General features: G+C 40.3%; 2 long non-coding RNA genes across 10 annotated transcripts in view; one reads left to right on the top strand and one right to left on the bottom strand.

The window, feature by feature from the left end:
- Positions 1-18,548, top strand: part of LOC114211778 (uncharacterized) — a 40,916-nt gene extending 22,368 nt beyond the window's left edge. For 5 of the 9 annotated variants that reach the window (XR_015766750.1, XR_015766749.1, XR_003609823.2 and 2 more), the window contains 5 exons: positions 6,840-6,974; positions 7,084-7,188; positions 7,709-7,936; positions 13,654-13,817; positions 15,186-18,548. This is a non-coding gene — a long non-coding RNA (uncharacterized LOC114211778). Of the gene's footprint in view, positions 1-3,957; positions 4,080-6,839; positions 6,975-7,083; positions 7,189-7,708; positions 7,937-13,653; positions 13,818-15,185 lie in introns of all 9 variants that reach the window. The other 4 variants (XR_015766747.1, XR_015766751.1, XR_003609824.2 and 1 more) reach the window with 4 other exon arrangements.
- LOC114211775 (uncharacterized) lies at positions 5,817-6,586 on the bottom strand. The gene is made up of 3 exons (XR_015766753.1): positions 6,494-6,586; positions 6,239-6,321; positions 5,817-6,108 (listed from the first exon to the last, which is right to left on the bottom strand). It is a non-coding gene; the product is annotated as an uncharacterized LOC114211775 (long non-coding RNA).
- Positions 18,549-20,140: the final 1,592 nt, after the last annotated feature.

Below are 20,140 nucleotides of genomic sequence, written 5' to 3'. Positions count from 1 at the left end.
GAGGGGCTGGCAGACTCCAGGGTTAGGGGAAAATGCTCCTTCCTTATTCTAGAGACAGTTGATCCAGAGGAGAACTCTGCTTTCTCTGTGGTATTAACACCATATGAATAATGGATCAGCTGTAGTGCCTTTCCTGGGTCTTGTTGATACCAGTACATGTTCTCATAGCCCATAGTTTGAGAACATTCCAGAACAATCTTCTTTCCTGTCCCTGAAACATAGTGTCTCGGGATCTGGGAGACACTAGCATCCAGGAGGCCTGAGAAAAAGGAGACAAAAATTAGCAACAGGGGCCTTGATGCTGGAACCAGGTACAGAACAAGAACAAGGGAAAATGTTCCTTTCTAATTTTAGAGAAATCTGTGGCTATGACTTACCCGCCTCCAGAAGGTAAATGGCCACATAGCAGAGAAGCCTGACAGCCATGGCACAGTTAGGGCCAGAAGGATGTCTCCCAGTTCTGGGGAAGTGGGATGGGCTCTTGATGAAGTCATCGTGTGACAACACAGTCCCTGCAAACTATCTGGGCCCCACGGCCATCCTGTTGATATAGCAGTGTCTTCTGTATCGCTTTACCCATCAAAGGACTAATATTTTTGTTTACTTCTCTCATCCAAAGTAGGCTAGATGCTTTGCTCATTTGTCTTAACTCAAGTCTTTACTCTTTTTTTTTGCAAAGCATTAAATTGCAACCATTTTACAAGCTATGAAAGTGAGGACTGCAGAGCTTTGAAAGGCTGTAATAGGAAGATTTGACGGAATTGGGAGGGTTGGGAAAGGAAGTGGTGTTTGAGGTGAGTTCTGAAGGATGAATTGGAATGAATTCCTCTGCAAACCTGCAAGAGAAGAGCTCAAGAGAAGGGCTCAGTGGACAGGGCATCTCCATCAGACAGACACTAGATACCACGTTGGGAGGATTACATGAGGGAACCCATTTCGGTAACATGTGTGAAGGGCTTAGGGCAGGGACTGACATTTGCTGAGTTCTCAGAAAACTTGTTGTTCTTATTGTATGATAATTATACCACTTTCTCAGTCTTATTTCTCATCAACTCAGGGTTCAGATTTCACCAACTTTATCAACTTAGGCTCCTTTATATTCAGTTCGTCTTTCTCTTAACTGCACCATCAATCATGACAGAATAGAAAATTCAGACCTGCAGTTCTTTCCAATACATGCTTTGGTAACAGTGACTAAAATATTTTGGGTGCTGCTACAGTAAACAACCTCCAAGCCAAGTACCATCTTCTCTCCTCTCTTTTCCTCATTTCTTTTCAACAGAAAAGTCTTTAGCTGTAGTTGTGAGTCACAAAGATGAATCCCGGGATCCCTTCCCCCTTCGTCCGCTCCCTTTGCCCTAGTTCACTGAGATCCACAGTTGACATTCAGTCAAATTCTTGCTGAGCTGCTGCTGACCTGGGGGGTTTGGATTTGACTATTGTGGCTCTACTATTTGAGGATCACCTTTATGTGTTTTATATATGTCAACTGCAGGCTCCCGCTCACTCTTGCTCTCTCCTATGTCTCAAAAGAATATAACAATTTTGACTTACCAAACCCTGAAATATTCTTGTCTCATTAAAGACTTCTTTAAGACAAGGCTAATCATGAAAATTGAATGACATTTGTTCTTTGCTCTTACTTTGAAAGCTGGTCTTACCTTAATAGGTAGCATCCAGGAAGAAAAAAAAAATAATGAAATTTTACTGCCCCCTGCTGAAAAAAAAAAGTGAAAAGGATGAATAGACTAAACTTAGAGATTTGAGAAGGGTCTTTCTGATAAATTTTAAGGAAATAGGAAGGGGAAAGGCCCCAAATTGGTCTAGGTGTGAGAAGATTTAAGGATGAGTGATAAGCTGATGAAAGTCCCCAGCAATAACTGGGTATAAAATCTGATTCTCACGGTAGAAGGGATTAAAGAAAGAGGGAAGAACCCAAGGGGTGGGTGTTGGCTTGGGAGGAGATATGAGAGGCTCGGGTCCCACTGGGATGAAGGGGTATTTGAGGGCAGGGATAACTCTCCAGCCCTTGTTGCCAGGGCAGGAATGACTCACGCATGGCCCATCTTCCTGATATAGCTGGGGAAGTGTCTGGAGCAGCTGCTGAGACTTTCTCAATGTCAACGATTAGGACACAACAATTATCAAAAATAATCATTACATATGTCTCCACACATTTGGTCCAGTAAAACACCCTTTCTCATTTTCCAATGTTCTTAGTCTTCTTATAGAATTATGCTTAACCAAACATATTTTCTTTCTTTTAAAAGGACTTGTAGGTGGGGGTTGTGGAGGACTTAAATAAACATGTGCCAGAACTCAGAAAACATGTTTCTTGGAAGAAAATCCTGAGGAACTACTTGAAAGACATATTTTTCCTTTCCTCCCTCACTTCCTTTCTTTCTTCCATCTTTCCTTTGCTAAGTCAGACATTTTACTCAGTTCTAGGCATATAAAATTGGAGGGACATTACTCTTAAACTAAAGAATATATAGTCTCGGGAAGAGTTACTAAAGAACACGATAACTATAGTATTTGGAATGGATAAGAACCGAGTCTTTTGTCTGTGGGAGTCACAAAAGCCTTTATTTTTTTTACGTTTTTTAGACTATTTATTTGAAAGAGAGAGAGAGAACATGAGTGAGGGGGAAGGGGCAGAGGCAGAGGGAGAAGGAGGCTCCCCACTGAGCAGGGAGCCTGACATGGGACTTGATCCCAGGACCCCGAGATCATGACCTGAGCCGAAGGCAGATGCTAAACCAGCTGAGCCACCCAGGTGCCCTACAAAAACCTTTATGGTTAAGCTAATCTCTGAGCTTAAGAATTAAAGTATGTGCAAGAGTAAGCCAGGTAGTGAAGAAGTAGTACCCCATTTCTAATGAGAAAGAACATTTGCAAAGTTATAGTTGCGCAACTTGGTTGGCTTGGTCTATTCAGGGAAACACAAAACATTCAGCTGAACTAGAGTCTAAAGGGCTGAAGGGAGCGTGGAAGATTTGGCTATATTTTTAGACACAGATCTGTTCATGAAGGACTTTGCATGCCATGTGAAGAATGCCAAATGCATTCCGGCTGATGGCAACATCTAAGATCGGGTAAAACAGAAGAGGTCAGAGGCTAGTGGACCAATGAAAAAGGCAGTGCATTTTTTTCTAGGGAATGAATGTTAAGGGTCTGCCCTGAAGTGGAAGCAACAAGGAAGGGAAGGAGCAGCTGAATCAGATAAACATGTGTATTGAAAACTGTGACGTGTCCTTCGTATCTCCCTTCAGGCAAGAAGGACAGTTTCCCTATCTGCTAGGAATGTTGTTGACAAACAGCCCCCTTTGTGAATTGCCTTGGCTAAAGAGACACCTCCCTGCCCCCCCACCCTCTAGGGCATGCCCTTGCAACCATGCACACTGGCATGGTTGCAAGGAAAGTGGGTATAAGACCTAGTCTCCTCACCTCAACTTCAGGTGGTTCTAAGGGCCATTGTGGCTTCAGGGCTCCCTGTGGCTCAGCTAGGGCTTTTGTTAAGGCTGTAGGACATCCCAACTTCTTCCTCAACCTATCCTTCTTTCTTTCCCTTCTACCCACATTTGCCGAAAATGATACTTTCTAATAACCCACTGAACGCTAATCTCCCCTGCAAAGTCGGCTACCTAGAAAACCAAACCTATGACAATATGGAATATGGAAGTCATAAATTTGTTTTTTTCTTTTACTTAAATTCAATTAGCCAACATATAGTATATCATTAGTTTCAGATGGAGAGTTCAATAATTCATCGGTTGCATACAACACCAAGTGCTCATCACATCACGTGCCCTCTTTAATGCCCATCACCCTGTTACCCCATCCCCCCACCCACCACCCCTCCAGCAACCCTCAGTTTGTTTCCTAGAGTTAAGAGTCTCTCATGGTTTGTCTCCCTCTCTGATTATTTCCCATTCAGTTTTCCCTCCTTTCCCCTAGGACCCTCTGTGCTGTTTCTTATATTCCATATATGAATGAAACCATATGATAATTGTCTTTCTCTGATTGACTTATTCTGCTCAGCATAATACCCTCTAGTTCCATCCACGTCAACGTAAATGGTAAGTATTCATCTTTTCTGATGGTTGAGTAATATTCCATTGTATATATACACCACATCTCCTTTATCCATTCATATGTCGATGGACAGCTTAGCTCTTTCCATAGTTTGGCCATTGTGGACATTGCTGTTATGAACATTGGGGTTCAAGTGCCCCTTCAGATCACTACCTTTTATCTTAGAAGTAATAGATTTGCAAACAGACTTAACATGAGGGCTTATGGAAAGAAGAATCTAAAATGATGGTTTCAATCACTAAGAAGAAATACAGTGTATGGGCCAGAATGGGTGCATGCAGGGTTAGGGGGATGATAAATTCAGCAATAAATCACTTGAGTTTTAAGTGTGGAGCATCCAGCTGGAAGTGTCCAGAAGACAGGTGAGTCTACTAGTTTGGAACTTGTGAAAGAAATTGTCGTGATCATGGATGGGAAGGTTAAGGAAGAATATTTATACTAAGAAAAAAAGAAGGCAGAAGGAAAGTCCTAGAAAAATCTACCAGAAATGTCCAGCAAATAATTAAAGAGAACAGTTAATAGCTTATGAGAGAAGAATGATCATTACAGATAAGACTTTGGTGAAGTGTGCATAAAAAGTAGGGGGGAAATGTCTAGAAAACTGACTTTTTAAAGGGAAAGATGATACAGAACTCATACAGGAGATTAAAAAAAAGTGACATTCTTTTCAGATCAGAACAGGTAGAAAATGAAACAAGTTACATTCTTTGGGTGAACTGTCACTGCGTCGCGGATTCTTTTGTTGAAATAATTGAGGTTCATGGGGTACAAAGACAAAGCATATAAGAAAAGTCTTCAGTTTGATTCTTAGGCAGGTTTTACATCAGGCTATGGCAGCCCTTGATTGAGTATTTTTGTGCCTGGAGTTCACTGGCTCCCAGGAGGGTCCTCTCTGCAGGGGAACGGGGGGCTTATTCCAATGCCTTGAGAGAAAGACGAATCTCCAAGCTCTGAGCTTTGGCTCCATGCTGGGGAGCAGGCAATGTTTTTTTGGAATGCAGTACATCCAGATAATGACACAGTCTCTCTGCTCCTGCAGGTTAAGATAATTCTCAGAAGAGATCTGAGTGTGGGGCAGTAGATGAAAGATAACTTTTATAGATCACAGTCTCTAGTACTGGACAAACTTCACCTTCTGAGTCAGACTTAAATACTAATTAAATTTACTTAGGATGAAGTTTTAGAAAACAAGGTAGTCAGTTTGTTCCTGGTAGAAAGGCCCCCAAATACAGAGCTGAACCGTGCCTGGTGCTTAGAGGAACCCGGACTGAGACGAGGATAACCGGATAAAGGGACTGTCAGCAGGAACAGAGTGGAGTGGAGCACGTTACAAAGTGGGCGGGGACGGAGGCAAAAGAACTGTGAAAAACCACATTGTGTCAGAGCTACTAAGAAATGCTCTTACTGAAAACCGGGTGGTATTGCCAAATGTCAGGTTCATTCTCCTAGAAGGACACTACTGAGCTAGCCCCACTAGAACAGAGAAAGAGGGTCAGTCGGCAGGAGAGATGGGTTCAGTCCAGCCTGTGGCTTCAGTCACCACATGGCCTGGGGCACATTGACCCTATGTGGCCCTAAGCTCAGACTGAGACTCACACAGTGTAGAACTACTCAGACTACTAAGGATCCCCATGTCCCACATGGAGGAAGCCTTCTGTGCCCGTCTGAGCAAATGTGTCTGTCTTTCCGTATGGAGAGCAGGTGGCCAGCAAGCACTGTGCAAATCACTGCTGGCACAGAAGTAGAGAGCTGTCTGGTTGGGGATGGCTCTCCCTATGGACAGGGAGAATTTTGCCAGCTCCTCTCGAGAGGCCCTGTACCCATTGGAGACCTCTCCTTCATTAATATCACTGATGTAGGAATAGTAGATCAGCCGTAGCCCCAGTCCTGGGTCTTGTCGATACCAGTACATAGAGTTATGACCCTTAGTCTGAGAACACTCCAGTAAAATGCTCTTTCCTGTCTTTATAATCCCGTTCCTTGGGGTCTGGGTAATGTCAGCATCCATGGAGCCTGTGGGGAAACAAGACAGATGCTGGAGACAGAACCTGGGAAGTGTTCTCTTGCCACAGGCTCAAGGGAGAAGCTTCAACCAGGACCTGGAAAATTTAAGGCAGGGCTTCCCCGTATTTCCCAAACTCACCTGTTCTCAAGAGGCAAAAGGCCACACAGCAGAGGAGCAAGAAGCCCATGGTAGGGAGAGGCAGGATAGAGGTGTTTCCAACGCTGAGTTTTGGGGAAACAGGGCATGCAAATAGGAAATGGGAAATATTCGGTCAGTGATGTTGTCCTCCCAGCTTACCAAGCCTCCGAGAAAGATACACCCACCCCCCTCTCCCCCCAGGACCCAACCTTCACTCCCTCTTTACTCAGGCAGGCAGAGCCTTGGTTTACTTACTATGCGTCCTACCAAAGGTGCAGAGACTCTCCAACTCCCTCATCTCCTCTTCCTGGTTCTTCTCTGCCACCCACCGGACAATAGTCTTGTCTTCCTCTTCTCTTGCCTTATCTATTACAGTTGCTCAAGGCCACACCCTTGTCCCAGCTGAATAAGCTGTGGAGTAAATTCAGAATCCTTTCAAATAAAGGGAAACCAGCCCCCATGGAAGGTTGTGACTCTGTAACATTTCTCTTTTTTCTGCATTTATTCATTTTTTTTTCTAACTCAGGTCTAGGTAAGCTATGCAATTTCAATCTATTTACCATCAAGTTTGAGAGTTTTGTTTTGTTTTGTCTTTTCCTAGGGGACCAGCACTACTGACTTTGTTCCAAATTTCCACTGTTCTTTAATGGACACTGCTTTTCTGGGCAATGATTCCTGGGCACAGATCTTTACTGAAAATACCGGCTAAGTGTAGGAAGGTATTCTCTTAATGTGGGTATGTATTTCAATGAAATACTTAATATCTTCCCTCCTATTTTGAAGGAACTGGAACTTGTTCGATAAAGACGTAATTTTAGCATAACACAAATTGTTGCTGATTTTAGGAGGAAAAGTCTTCAACATTTCAATGCAACAAAGGACAAATACAGCACAACTGCAAAGATAGTGTGAAACACTGATGTCATAAGTCTGTCGTCTTTGCCCTCCAGGTCTGTGGTCCTGACTCTTCCTCATCCATGAATATCCCATAGCTTCCTGCACTAATCAATCCAGCCATATATCTCATTGGGAAAGTCTTCTTTTTAATAATTTTTCTCTTGATTAGGAAAATTTCCAGCATATATAAAGTAGATGTAATAATGTAATAATCCTCAGTGTCCCCACATTACCTGGTTTCAATAATTACCAACTCATGGCCTCTCTTGTTCATTCCCCACTATTTCTCTCTCGCTCTCTCTGTCGTGTTATTTTGCTTTATTTTGGCACATTTTACAACGAGTGTACACCTTCTATAAGACTTTCCAGTGTAACTCTCCCTTCTCTCTCTTGCTGGACAGAATTGTTCATTAATCCTACAAGTAGAAACTTGGATTTTTTTTCTCCAGTAAATTGCTTGTCTGGGGCTCGATTAATACAAACAGGATAATTATAAGGAAGATTGTCGTCTGAGTTTGTCCTTAATTTGCAGTTCTTAAGGTAAACATGCTGTTTTGCTGCCCCCTGCTGTAGGCAGTGACTGGAGTGGAAGAGCGATTTGGGAGGTGAAGATAAACTATTATCAGGGGTCGCATCTGTCGAGGTCCTGTGGAGTCCTACAGTAGAAGTCTCTAGATGCAAGGCAAGGACAGGAGAAGCATACATCATCCTGGGAGCAGAATCTATGCCAGAGGAGGAGTCAGCCACCATGATTCGAGGAAGGAACAGAGGAGACACACAACTGGATGGGCATAGAATTGAGTAAGACACTCCAATCTCTGGACAACCCAGAGGGTCCTTGATGGCATGAACCAATATTCTCCCTCCTCTGGGATGGCTCGTGCAACTCTCAGATCTTTTTTTTTCTTTCTTAATTTAATTTTATTTAAATTCAATTGATTAACATATAGTGCATTATTAGTTTCAGAGGGAGAGTTTAGTGATGCATCAGTTGCATATAACTCACTGCTCATTACACCACGTGCCATCCTTAATGCCCATCACCCAGTTACCCCATTCCCCCCACCTGCCTCCCCTCTAGCAACCCTCAGTTTGTTTCCTAGAGTGAAGAGTCTCTTATGGTTTGTCTCCCTCTCTGATTTCGTCTTATTTTATTTTCCCCAAATCTTATTTACAACCTACTTCTCTGACCCATCCCCCACCACAGGCAGAACACAGACTGCCCAGTCTCCCCCCAAACCCTGCTTTTCTTTTTTCTTTTATTAAAATATAATGTATTATTTGTTTCAGGGGTACAGGTCTGTGATTCATCAGTCTTACACAATTCACAGCACTCACCATAGCACATACCGTCCCCAATGTCCATCACCCAGCCACCCCATCCCTCCCACCCCCCTCCCCTCCAGCAACCCTCAGTTTGTTTTCTGAGATTAAGAGTCTCTTATTGTTTGTCTTCCTCTATGGTTTCATTTTGTTTCATTTTTCCTTCCCTTCCTCTATGATCCTCTGTCTTGTTTCTCAAATTCCTCATATCAGTGAGATCATATGATACTTGTCTTTCTCTGATTGACTTATTTCGCTTAGCATAATACCCTCTAGTTCCATCCATGTTGTTGCAAACGGCAAGATTTCATTTTCATTTTTTGATGGCTGCATAATATTCCATTGTGTATATATACCACATCTTTTTTTTTCAAAGATTTTATTTATTTATTTGAGAGAGAGAGAATGAGAGATAGAGAGCACGAGAGGGAAGAGGGTCAGAGGGAGAAGCAGACTCCCTGCTGAGCAGGGAGCCTGATGTGGGACTCTATCCCGGGACTCCAGGATCATGACCTGAGCCAAAGGCAGTCGCTTAACCAACTGAGCCACCCAGGCGCCCCTATACCACATCTTCTTTATCCATTCATCTGTTGATGGACATCTAGGCTCTTTCCATAGTTTGGCTATTGTAGACATTGCTGCTATAAATATTGGGGTGCAGGTGCCCCTTCAGATTGCTACATTTGTATCTTTGGGGTAAATACCCAGTAGTGCAATTGCTGGGTCATATGGTAGCTCTATTTTCAACTGTTTGAGGAACCTCCATACTGTTTTCCAGAGTGGCTGCACCAGCTTGCATTCCCACCAACAGTGTAGGAGGGCTCCCCTTTCTCCACATCCTCGCCAACATCTGTTGTTTCCTGACTTGTTAATTTTAGCCATTCTGACTGGTGTGAGGTGGTATCTCATTGAAGTTTTGATTTGGATTTCCCTGATGTGATGCCGAGCGATGCTGAGCACTTTTTCATGTGTCTGTTGGCCATTTGGATGTCTTCTTTGGAACAATGTCTGTTCATGTCGTCTGCCCATTTCTTGATTGGATTATTTGTTCTTTGGGTGTTGAGTTTGATAAGTTCTTTATAGATTTTGGATACTAGCCCTTTATCTGATATGTCATTTGCAAATATCTTCTCCCATTCTGTCGGTTGTCTTTTGGTTTTGTGGACTGTTTCTTTTGCTGTGCAAAAGCTTTTTATCTTTTTTTTTTAAGATTTTATTTATTTATTTGACAGAGAGAGATAGCGAGAGCAGGAACACAAGCAGGGGGAGTGGGAGAGGGAGAAGCAGGCTTCCCGCGGAGCAGGGAGCCCGATGCGGGGCTCGATCCCAGGACCCTGGGATCATGACCTGAGCTGAAGGCAGACGCTTAACAACTGAGCCACCCAGGTGCCCCCAAAAACTTTTTATCTTGATGAAGTCCCAATAGTTCATTTTTGCCCTTGCTTCCTTCACCTTTGGTGATGTTTCTAGGAAGAAGTTGCTGCGCCTGAGGTCAGAGAGGTTGCTGCCTGCGTTCTCTTCAAGGATTTTGATGGATTCCTATCTCACATTGAGGTCTTTCATCCATTTTGAGTCTATTTTTGTGTGTAGTGTAAGGAAATCCAAACCCTGCTTTTCACTGTGTGCTCTGTGTTCATGGGTGTGATCCTGGTGACACTGAAGGCTCTCCTCTCATTTGTGAATGAATCATTGATCTGTATAATACCTATCCTCAGGCACAAAAGATTTTTTACTACCGGTTAGTGATTTCTGTGTTGTAAGAAAAACTCACAAAGATGTCCTCCTGTTTTCTTCTATAAGATTTGTAATTATAGCTTTTATACTTAGGTCTTGACCCATCTCAAATTGACTTTTTTTTATGGTATGAGATATCAGTAAATTATGTTTCTTTTCACATGATCATCCAGCTGTTCCAACATTATTTGTTGAGAAAACTGCTATCTTAATACATTGAAATTTCCAATCCATAAACATGCTAAATCTTTCCACTTTTAATATTTTCTTTAATTTCCCTTTGTGATGTTTTGTAGTTTTTCATTGAACATCTTTTGCTGAATTTATTCCTGCTATTGCTACTATTGTATATGGTATCGTCTCCTGAAGTTTATTTTTCAGTTGTTTGCAACTAGTATAAAAACACTTGATTTTTTTGTACTGACCATGCATCTTGTCTTTCTAACTTCACTAATTATTTCTAGCTGTTGTTCATTGATTCCATAGTGTTTTTAATAGAAACAACCATGTAATCTGAAAAGTCATAATTTTATGTCTTCCTTTACAATATTTAGGATTTTTCCTTTTTTCTTTTTCTTTTATTTTTTTGGTTAAGACCTCCAATCTCATGTTGAAGAAAAGTGGTGACAGAAAACATTGTGCCTTATTCCCAACCATAGGAGGAAAGGGTTCAATATTAACCATTAAATAGGATTTTTGTTATGCATTTTCTTTGTTGATAGCCTCCAGCAGGTTGAGAAACCTCTCCTTTTACCAGTTTGATAAGAATGCTCATTTTGAACAAGTACTGGATTTTGTCACAAGTTTTCTCAGCATCTATTAATATGGTCAATGATTATTCTTTATTATTCTGCTAGTAATTCTGCAATAAACCCACTTGGTCACGATGTATTACCACTATATATGGATATACACATATGCACACACATGCCTATGTATACACATTAGGATTTGCTTTGTTAAAATGTCAAAAAGGATTTTTTTCATATATGGTCATAAAAATATTGTTCTGTCATATCTTTGTCAGAGTTTGGTGTCAGGTTTTTGCTAGCTTCACATAATGAGTTGTGAGTAGTGCCTCTTATTTTAAAAAAGTGATGTGATGAACACTGGGTATTATATGCAACTGTTAAATTATTGAACACGATATCAGAAACTAATGATGTACTATATGTTGGCTAATTGAATTTAAAGAAAAAAAGTTTCTGTAAAGTTGGCATTATTTTTTTCCTTAAATAGAGTTCACCAGGAAAGGAATCTGGGTCTGGAGTTTTCTTGGAGAGAATGTTTTTGATAAGTAATTTAATTTCTTCACAGTTCTAATTTCACCTTGAAACAGTTTGGTAAACTTGTTTTTCAAATAATTTCATCTACTTGTAAAATTTATTGGCATATACTTATTTATGATATTCTATTATTTTACTGTCTGTTGTATTTATATTCTTTTTCATAATTGAGATGGTAATTTGTGTCTTTCCCCATTTTGTCTTGACTGCAATGGGTTAATCACTTTTGTCAACTGATCAAATTATGAACACATTTTCCTCTAAATCCATGAACATATTTTTAATAATCACTTAAAATTCCTTGTCTGAAATTTCCAGCATCTATGTTATTTCAGAGTTGGTTTCCATTTCCCATTTCCCTGCTACATATGGGTGATATTTATTTGCCCACTCTCTCCATGTACTTCAATACTTTTTCATTGCGTGATTGAAATTGTGGATGTTACATTGTTGAGAGTCTAGGTTTCCTTCCCTCCCTCCCTCCCTCCCTCTCTCTCTCTTCTCTTTCTCTCTCTCTCTCTTTCTCTCTTTCTTTCTTCCTTCCTTCCTCTTTCTTTCTTTCTCTCTCTCTCTCTTTCTTTCTTTCTTTCTCTCTCTCTCTCTCTTTCTTTCTTTCTTTCTTTCTTTCTTCCTTCTTTCCTTCCTTCCTTACTTCCTTCCTTCCTTCCTTCCTTCCTTCCTTTTCTTTCTTTCTGCCTTTATTTATAGAGTGCTGTGAAAATTAACTTATAGATCCCCTGGAGGCTTGTTGAACTTTGTTGGGGCAGTTGTAGAGTGGCTCTTATTCTAGGACTTAGGTGGCCCTCCTCTTGAGGTATGACCCCCACCTTGGGGTGCCAAGTGTATTCCAAAGGGCTTCAGCGAGTTCTCTCCACTCTGGCTGGTCAGGATTCTTATGTACCCCAGGACTGTTTGGCTTCCAGAATCTCCATTCCTGCTCTCTGTTAGGCTTCATGGAGGCTCTGAATGTATCTGCTGTTCAGTGTTTGACCCCCTTTCCATACTGGGAGCAAACCTCCCTGCTGCATTGAGGCCACTTGTTCTGTTGGGGTTCCATGTTCTTGTGCTACAGTTTAGAAGCAGTTCCAAGGCAGAGACCTGAGGCAAATGTGAAGCCCCCTTTCTTCTTCCTTCTTTTCTGTGATGACAACCTCTACTGTCTGCTGTCTAATGTCTGAGAGCCCTTGCCTTAAAAACTTCTATCAAGCTTTACAGTGGCTGATAGATGTGGGCAAGTACACTAACAACTATCCATTTGACTTGAAGCCAAATTCCTAGATTTTTTTTTTAAAGATTTTATTTATTTATTTGAAAGAGAGTCAGAGAGCACAAGCGGGGTGAGGGGCAGATGGAGAAGCAGACTCTCTGCTTAGCAGGGAGCCTGACACAGGGCTCGATCCCAGGACTCCAGGATCATGACCTGAGCCAAAAGCAGATGCTTAACCATCTGAGCCACCCAGGCGCCCCCAAATTCCTTTTATTCATTATATAATTATGATGATGTTTATTGCACTTTAAAGGTTCTGATCCTCGTTGTCAAGCTGACACTATTATAAGTGGTCTATAAGAGTAACCTGATAGGGCTCTTAATCAAACTGGATAACATAATTCATTTTTTAAAAAAAAGATTTTATTTATTTATTTGACAAAGACATAGTGAGAGAGGGAACACAAACAGGGTGAGTGGGAGAGGGAGAAGCAGGCTTCCCACCGAGCAGGGAGCCTGATGTGGGACTTGATCCCAGGACCCTGGGATCGGGACCTGAGCCAAAGGCAGATGCTTAATGACTGAGCCACTCAGGCGCCCACATAATTCATTTTTTAACTGTTCTTCAACACTTTTTCGCAAGTATTATTTCTTTCCAAATTTACGTGAAATTTTTTCTACTCATATTTTCTCATTCCTGTTAATTGTTGGTTTGATTCTTTCCTTAAGTTAGTATCTCCATCTTTATAGTAAATGCTGATAGTTTTCTGGGTATCACTTAAAATTTGTTTCCCTAAATTATTCCTCAGGAATTTGTTTTAATTTGTCTAATGAAAAACCTCTCTCTACAGAACATATAACATTCTCATATGTTTTGTAAAAAAAAAAAATCTATTTGCCATAACTATATACATTCTTTGAAATATATTTTTTCATGGCTCTCTTTTTACTCTTCTCTCTTTCCCCAGAGACTAAAATGCCATGTAATGCAACAAAAAATTTCCAGTCCTTTTATGTTCAGTGAATTAAAATGGTGGAATTAATATGAGTCAGCTGTCATATCAAGCTCAATGAAATCAGTGATTGCACTGGATGCTATTTGGCCCTAAAATAGATAATATGAGGGCAAATGGTAAGTCTTTAAGAAAAATGTGTGAATTTTTACTGCTCCTTGCTGTAAGCAGCCAGCAGAATCCAGTTACAAAAAAAAAAAAAAAAAAAGGTAGAAAAATTAATTTGGCTTACTCCAGGGAGCAAAAAGCACAGTTGAATGGAGTTAAGAATTTTCTCAGCATTTCCGGATACAAGGAGATTGTGATGGGTCGTAAGTAGTTTAGGGGATAGCAGTGGTTGGAAATGCTTCTGTGCTACACAAGGATATGAGTAATAATGGAGAAGGAACATTCTGGATACCCAGGGGCCCAAGACTGGGAGAATAGAGATGTCATTCATGTAATGGACATTACAGGCACCTTCCCAGAAGAAAGACCACCTGTTTCTCTCCACATCTACTGGTTCTTTGAAGTTTGGGATGGGATGCACCATATAGGGAGATGGTATTTCAATTTTATTCTAAAATAAAAAAGGGATGGATATCTAGCAGTATATCTAAGGAACTCCTACAAATCCTTGAGAAAAATACAGAACTCTCACTAGAGAAATGGCATAAGGATACAAATAGACCATTTTGAGAACAGAAATCCAGGACCAACATCTAATTAAGAAGTACTTAAACTCATTAGCAATCAGAAAAAAAAATGCAAGTGGGGGAGGGAGGGAGAGACCACTTTCCAGCTTTCTAGATCATTGCCAGTTGATAGGATAGGAGTATAAAGTAAACTCTCTCGTCCTATTAAATTATTAGTTTTATTTATTTTTCTTAAATTGTCATCTGCATTAGGGTAAACACTGATGGTGATCTAGGAGAAATGGGGTGAAAGAGATTCGGATCTCTTTACACTTCTAGATTGGCAATAATCTAGACAACTGGATAACACTATAAGAGGGTAAGGGGATATGAGAAGCTTTATGCACTTTTAAGTGAGATTTGAGACACATACAGCAATTCTGAGGAGCCCTCTGGTGGTATCTAGATACACAAAATAACATATAGAAATGGTACTTCATGTCTCAACAGTCATGATTCTGGGCATATAATCCTATAAAATGATTATACAGGTCAGGAAGGGATATGTACAAGCATACTCAAAACTGGCATGGAATTGGAGGAAAATTGTGTGTATTCCTGGAGAAGTGGGCATGGAGCACTGTGCATCACTTAGAAATGAGAGACTACAGGCACATTCAGAAAAATGAAGCATTTCACTCACTTGAGCTAAGTGGGAAAATCTAGAAGGTAGAATTGCATGCATAATAAAGTAAGATTTATATGATTTGAAATACATATGTGCAGACATACATGGTAAGGGTTGCATGCTCCAGGAAAAGGTTCATGGCTGGATCATGAACAGGCTACTGTTTCCTCTGGATTTAACCCCAGGTTTAGAAAGAGCTGAGATGCTCCTTATCTCTGGTGAAATGATGACAACTGAATCCGTGACCTTTCGTTACTGTCTCATCATCACCATGAAGACTGGAAGAAAAAAGGAAGAAAGAACACAGGGAGAGAAAAACATGAAGTGGACAAAATAAAAAGAAAAACGAGAACTGGAGAGACAGTCGTTCCAGATTCCGGTCCAAGTGGTGTTTTTTCCAGACTTGTCCATCACTCCATCATGGCTGCTGAACAGCCTTTTAGACTCATGTTAAATCCACCATGGCTTGAGCTAGCTCCAGTTAACTTGTTACTTCCTTCCAACCGAATACACCACCCACTTCCTGAGCTGGGTCCACAATGAGTTCGTGCACTAAGAGGAACCACCACTTCCGGGCCGTGGATTAGCTGCTGACACGGAAGTATAGTGCTGAGTCTTCCGGTTCAGAGGACTGCATTTACAGACTGCAGGGTGAGTTTGGCGGCATTTAGCTGAGAATCGCTCCTTGAGCAAGTTGATTTGATCAAGAACTTGTTCGTTCTGAAAGTAAATGAAAAACTTCAACTCCTTTTTCTGGGTCTGTTGATACCAGTAAACAAAAAGTATGTCCCTTTTCGGGGATACAATGCGTCCTTGCTTTCTGTCCTTTGCCTTTGACCAGATGTCCTGGAGTCTGCATGACTTTGGCCTCAATAGAGCCTATAAGGAGAAGACACAGAAGCTGTTGACAAAGCCCAGGAGGGACCCTGACAAGGGAAGAGCTTGGGGCTGGGGGTCAACAAGCCCAGAACAGGATTTTCCTTTTGTGCTCAGGACTCACCGGCTCGTGGGAGACAAAGGGCTACACAGCAGAGAAGCCCTGCACCATGGCGGCATCAAAGTAGCAAAACGATGAGGCTTCCCCAGGTCCCATCAGCAACCTTCCTGTGACGTGATCGCTTTGCAGACTCATAATGGTCCTGCAACTGCTTCAAGTCACTGAGCAAAAACACCTATGGCATCAGAAGGAAAACTTTTATCCCAGCTCAGTAAATATAGCTAGTTTGTATTTTATTCATTTAGAAACATTCATTTTAAAAACAGTTTATATCTAATTTTACCAACAGAAACAATATATATTTTTTAGAAAGTTGTACAGTAAAAGATAAAATACCACATGACTGCCGAAGATGCTGCCTGTTTTTTTTTATTGAAACCAAGAGTGTTTTATTAAAAAGAAACATATTGAATAGATAATAGAGTTAACAGAAGCCAGACGTGAAGATACATTCCCAAAGTTTGCTATTACAATATTTCATTTGTTTAACAAAAACAGCCCAAACTATGTTTTGCCTCAAGCACCAGGCTTTAAGAGAAGTAAATATTTTTTATATAATTTCTATTAGTGTTTTGTTTTTGTTTAATGTCTAGCGTTGATGATAGAATGGGTATTGCAAAGGAGATTATTCTCTGCATTGAAACATATATAATAGTATTTCATTTACATTTGGGTCATATAGAATTTTGTGGACTAGTTTTTTTATATTTTTTAATTTTTTTATTATGTTCAGTTAGCCAACATATACTCCATCATTAGTTTTTGAAGTAGTGTTCAACGATTTATTAGTTGCATGTAACACCCAGTGCTCATCACCACATGTGCACTCCTTAATACTTAATAGCCTGCCTCTCCCCATCCCCCTGCTTGTGCTCTCTTTCACTATCTGTCTCTAATAAATAAATAAAATATTTTTAAAAAATTAAAAAAGAAAATAAAAAGATCCTTTAACATGGATTCAAATATAGTTTCTAACTCAGGACTGGGCATTGCTTTTGATGATTATCTAATTATCTTTTAAAATAATATAGATTCTTTTTGTTATGGTTGTTTTTATGACTCTGAGAGTAGCCACTGCTTTGCAGAATATATCACCTTGGTATTCCTGGTATGGTTTGACTGGTTCATTTATCATGAGATAACCTCTCATTTTCTTCTCTGATTTTCCTATCAACCTGTATTTTAAGTAGTACACTTCTTTCTTCATGATCTATTTTTGCTTACTTTCTTCTTCCTTCCTCCTATTCCAGGGAAGTCATGTTAACAGCTTAGTGTGTACCTTTCTGTAGGTTTCTCCTTCCTCATTTAATTGTTCAATGAGGTTGTTTTCTCCACATTAAAACACTGATATCAAATATATATGCAATAATTTGATAACACATCAATAAAATGAGCACTTGAACAAATAACCCCACTCAGGAAATAAAATATTGCCAAAGTCTTTGAAATCTCGGGTTTTTTCCTCCAGATATCATGACCCCACCCCCCACCCCTCCTATTCTATTCTAATCTATTCTAATTACTCTCTTACTAGACTGTTAGCTTCCTGGAGAAAAAAATCTGTTTCTATTCAGTTTTGCAAAGGTCTAGATACAGACTCTGAGGGATGCCAAGGGAAGCGAGTGGGATGTAGGGCTCCCCCTGCCTCAGTCTAGATGCTGTCGCTGCTATAAGATGACTGACTGTCACAGCTCATTTTACAGATGGGGATACTAAGGCTCAGAGAGATCAAGTCACCTGTGCCTTCTCTTCTGCCTACACAACTCTTTATATCCCTTCTAAATGGACAGGTTCCCCCATGGTGAGAAGACCAGATTCCTGATTTCCTGGTCAGAGTCACACTCAGTACACCGTGTGCCTGGGCCCTTGCTGTGGTGAGAGCGAGGAAAAGAATTGCCTACAATTTTCAGAGTCTATTGCTTGTCCATCAACTGTTCTGTTCCCACCAATACTGTTTCAAGTACAGGAACATGTTCGAATGTTTTGTTGTTATAAAATAGAGTCATTTCTCTCTGTCCTCTGTATAATAATTGATACAGTAGAGATGGAGCACGGGCTCCTCGAGTGATTGTGGCAAAAGTAAAGGGTGCTAAGCCCAGCCTCCCCTGGTGGCAGTGGATTAGAGCCTGGGCTTGAGTCCTGGTTCTGCCATCCAGCAGCTACATAAACATGGGCAAGTCTCTTAAATTCCCTTTGACTTTATTTTCTCATGGGTAAAATGGGTATAATGAGTATTTCCTTCAAAAGTTGTTGTGAACTTTATATAAATAAGGAATTTAGAACCGTTCTTTATACAGAATAAGTACCATATTTGTGTCTGCTATTATTGTTTTCTGGACCTGGTACTCTAACCCGTGGGATCTATGAAGTTAATACTATGTCAAAAGAAAATCAGACATTTACTGACACAGAATTGTGCTAGCTAACTAACATGTCATTCTCCCATATTGAGCTGAAATTTATCCAATGAGTGTAAATTCATTGCATAACATAGTTTCTTCTTGATAGTCTTAGATAAATAAAAATAAATAATCGTAGATTAGTTATTTACCAAATGCTGTTATTTTGGTAGATAAATGTTTGCTTTATTTTTATGTTCTGAGGTCATCTGTAATAAAAGACACCTTCATGATGAAATTGTTCGTTGGAGTGTGGTAACTTAGAAACTGTTGCTGCCCCCTCCTGGGAGAAAGTTGTGTGTGTGTGTGTGTGTGTGTGTGTGTGTGTGTGTGTGCACACGCAAGCACATGTGTGTGTCAGAAAGAGGGAGGGAGAGAGAGAGAGAGAGAAAGAGGGAGGGGGAAAGGGAGAGAAGGGGAATGGCAATGATATAATGATTTGGAATTAAGACCATCAGAAAGTGCAAGAGTGTGGGTAGAACTCAGAGAAAGAATGCTTGCTGGCAGGTTGCTTCCAATGACCCGGTCTAGGCTTCAGGTTCTCAATCACATCTGCAAAGCAGAGGATCGCATTCCTCACACAAAGGCTCTTAACCTTTTTGGTACACGGACCCCTTCGGCAATCTAGTGAACCCTAAGAACCCTTTCTCAGAACAATGTTTTAAACCCATGAAATGGAATATATTGTATTACAGAGGAAACCAATTATTTTGAAATGCGGTTATCAAAATATTTTAAAAGAAATTTATGATATATTAATATATGACATTTTAAAATTCATTAAATAAAATATATCCTGGTGATTTTGAAAACTACCATGATTTCAAAATAGTGATGACAGTAAAGATAGCTATTCTATGTAATGAGGTATGAAAGTACCTATGACTTTCATATCAACCATTAATGTATGCAAATATCTGTGATTTCTATTCTATTATTGCCCTTGTCACAGGTATTGCTAACACCACTGTGGTTTATTCACTGTATCTCTCCTGAACTCAGTGTTATATTTTAGTTAGAGACTAGTGAAAATAAAGGTATATTTTTCCCATTCAAACTCACAGATTTCCTGAATTCTATCTATGCACCCCTTGGAGGTTCATGGGTCACAAGTTAGAATGACTGTTTTAAAAGAGAATATGCTTCGTCCTGGAGTCCACAGGAAGGCAGCAGGAGGAAGTTTATATATTCCCAGAAGTAGCTGGCCCACATGTGCAATCTCAGATTTGTCAAAAGTGTTCTGATTTGAAAGAAAGAAGGAAAGAAAGAAGAAAGAAAGAAAGAAAGAAAGAAAGAAAGAAAGAAAGAAAGAAAGAAAGAAAGAAAGAAAGAAAGAAAGAAAGAAAAAGGAAGAAAGAAATGCAAACCCCTTCTTTACCCTGATTTGCAGACCTAAATTTGACCGTAACAGTTACTTACTATGATTATATTCTAGTCCGGGAAAAGTGATACAGTTTCTATAATCTATCTTTCTATGTGCCATCTTCAATATCAGTTACCTTCATCCTCCTCCTCATCTTCATTGTCATGATGTATACGGTATTCTTTTATGTCTTCCTCTTTTTTTTTTTTTAATAGGCTCCACAACCAGCATGGAGCCCAATGCGGGTCTTGAACTCATGACCCTGAGATCAAGACCTGAGCTGAGATCATGAGTCTAATGCTTAACCAACTGAGCCGCCCAGGCACCCCAGTGTATATGTGATTCTTGAGGGACATTATTGGAATAGAAAATGACAGGGAC

Source organism: Eumetopias jubatus, unplaced genomic scaffold (genome assembly GCF_037043125.1).
Source record: "Eumetopias jubatus isolate StellerSeaLion01/CBP00866 unplaced genomic scaffold, mEumJub1_p1.0 scaffold_14, whole genome shotgun sequence".
Lineage (NCBI taxonomy): Eukaryota > Metazoa > Chordata > Mammalia > Carnivora > Otariidae > Eumetopias > Eumetopias jubatus.
Note: the sequence above shows the minus strand (reverse complement) of the source record. Positions and strands in the feature narration are given on the sequence as shown.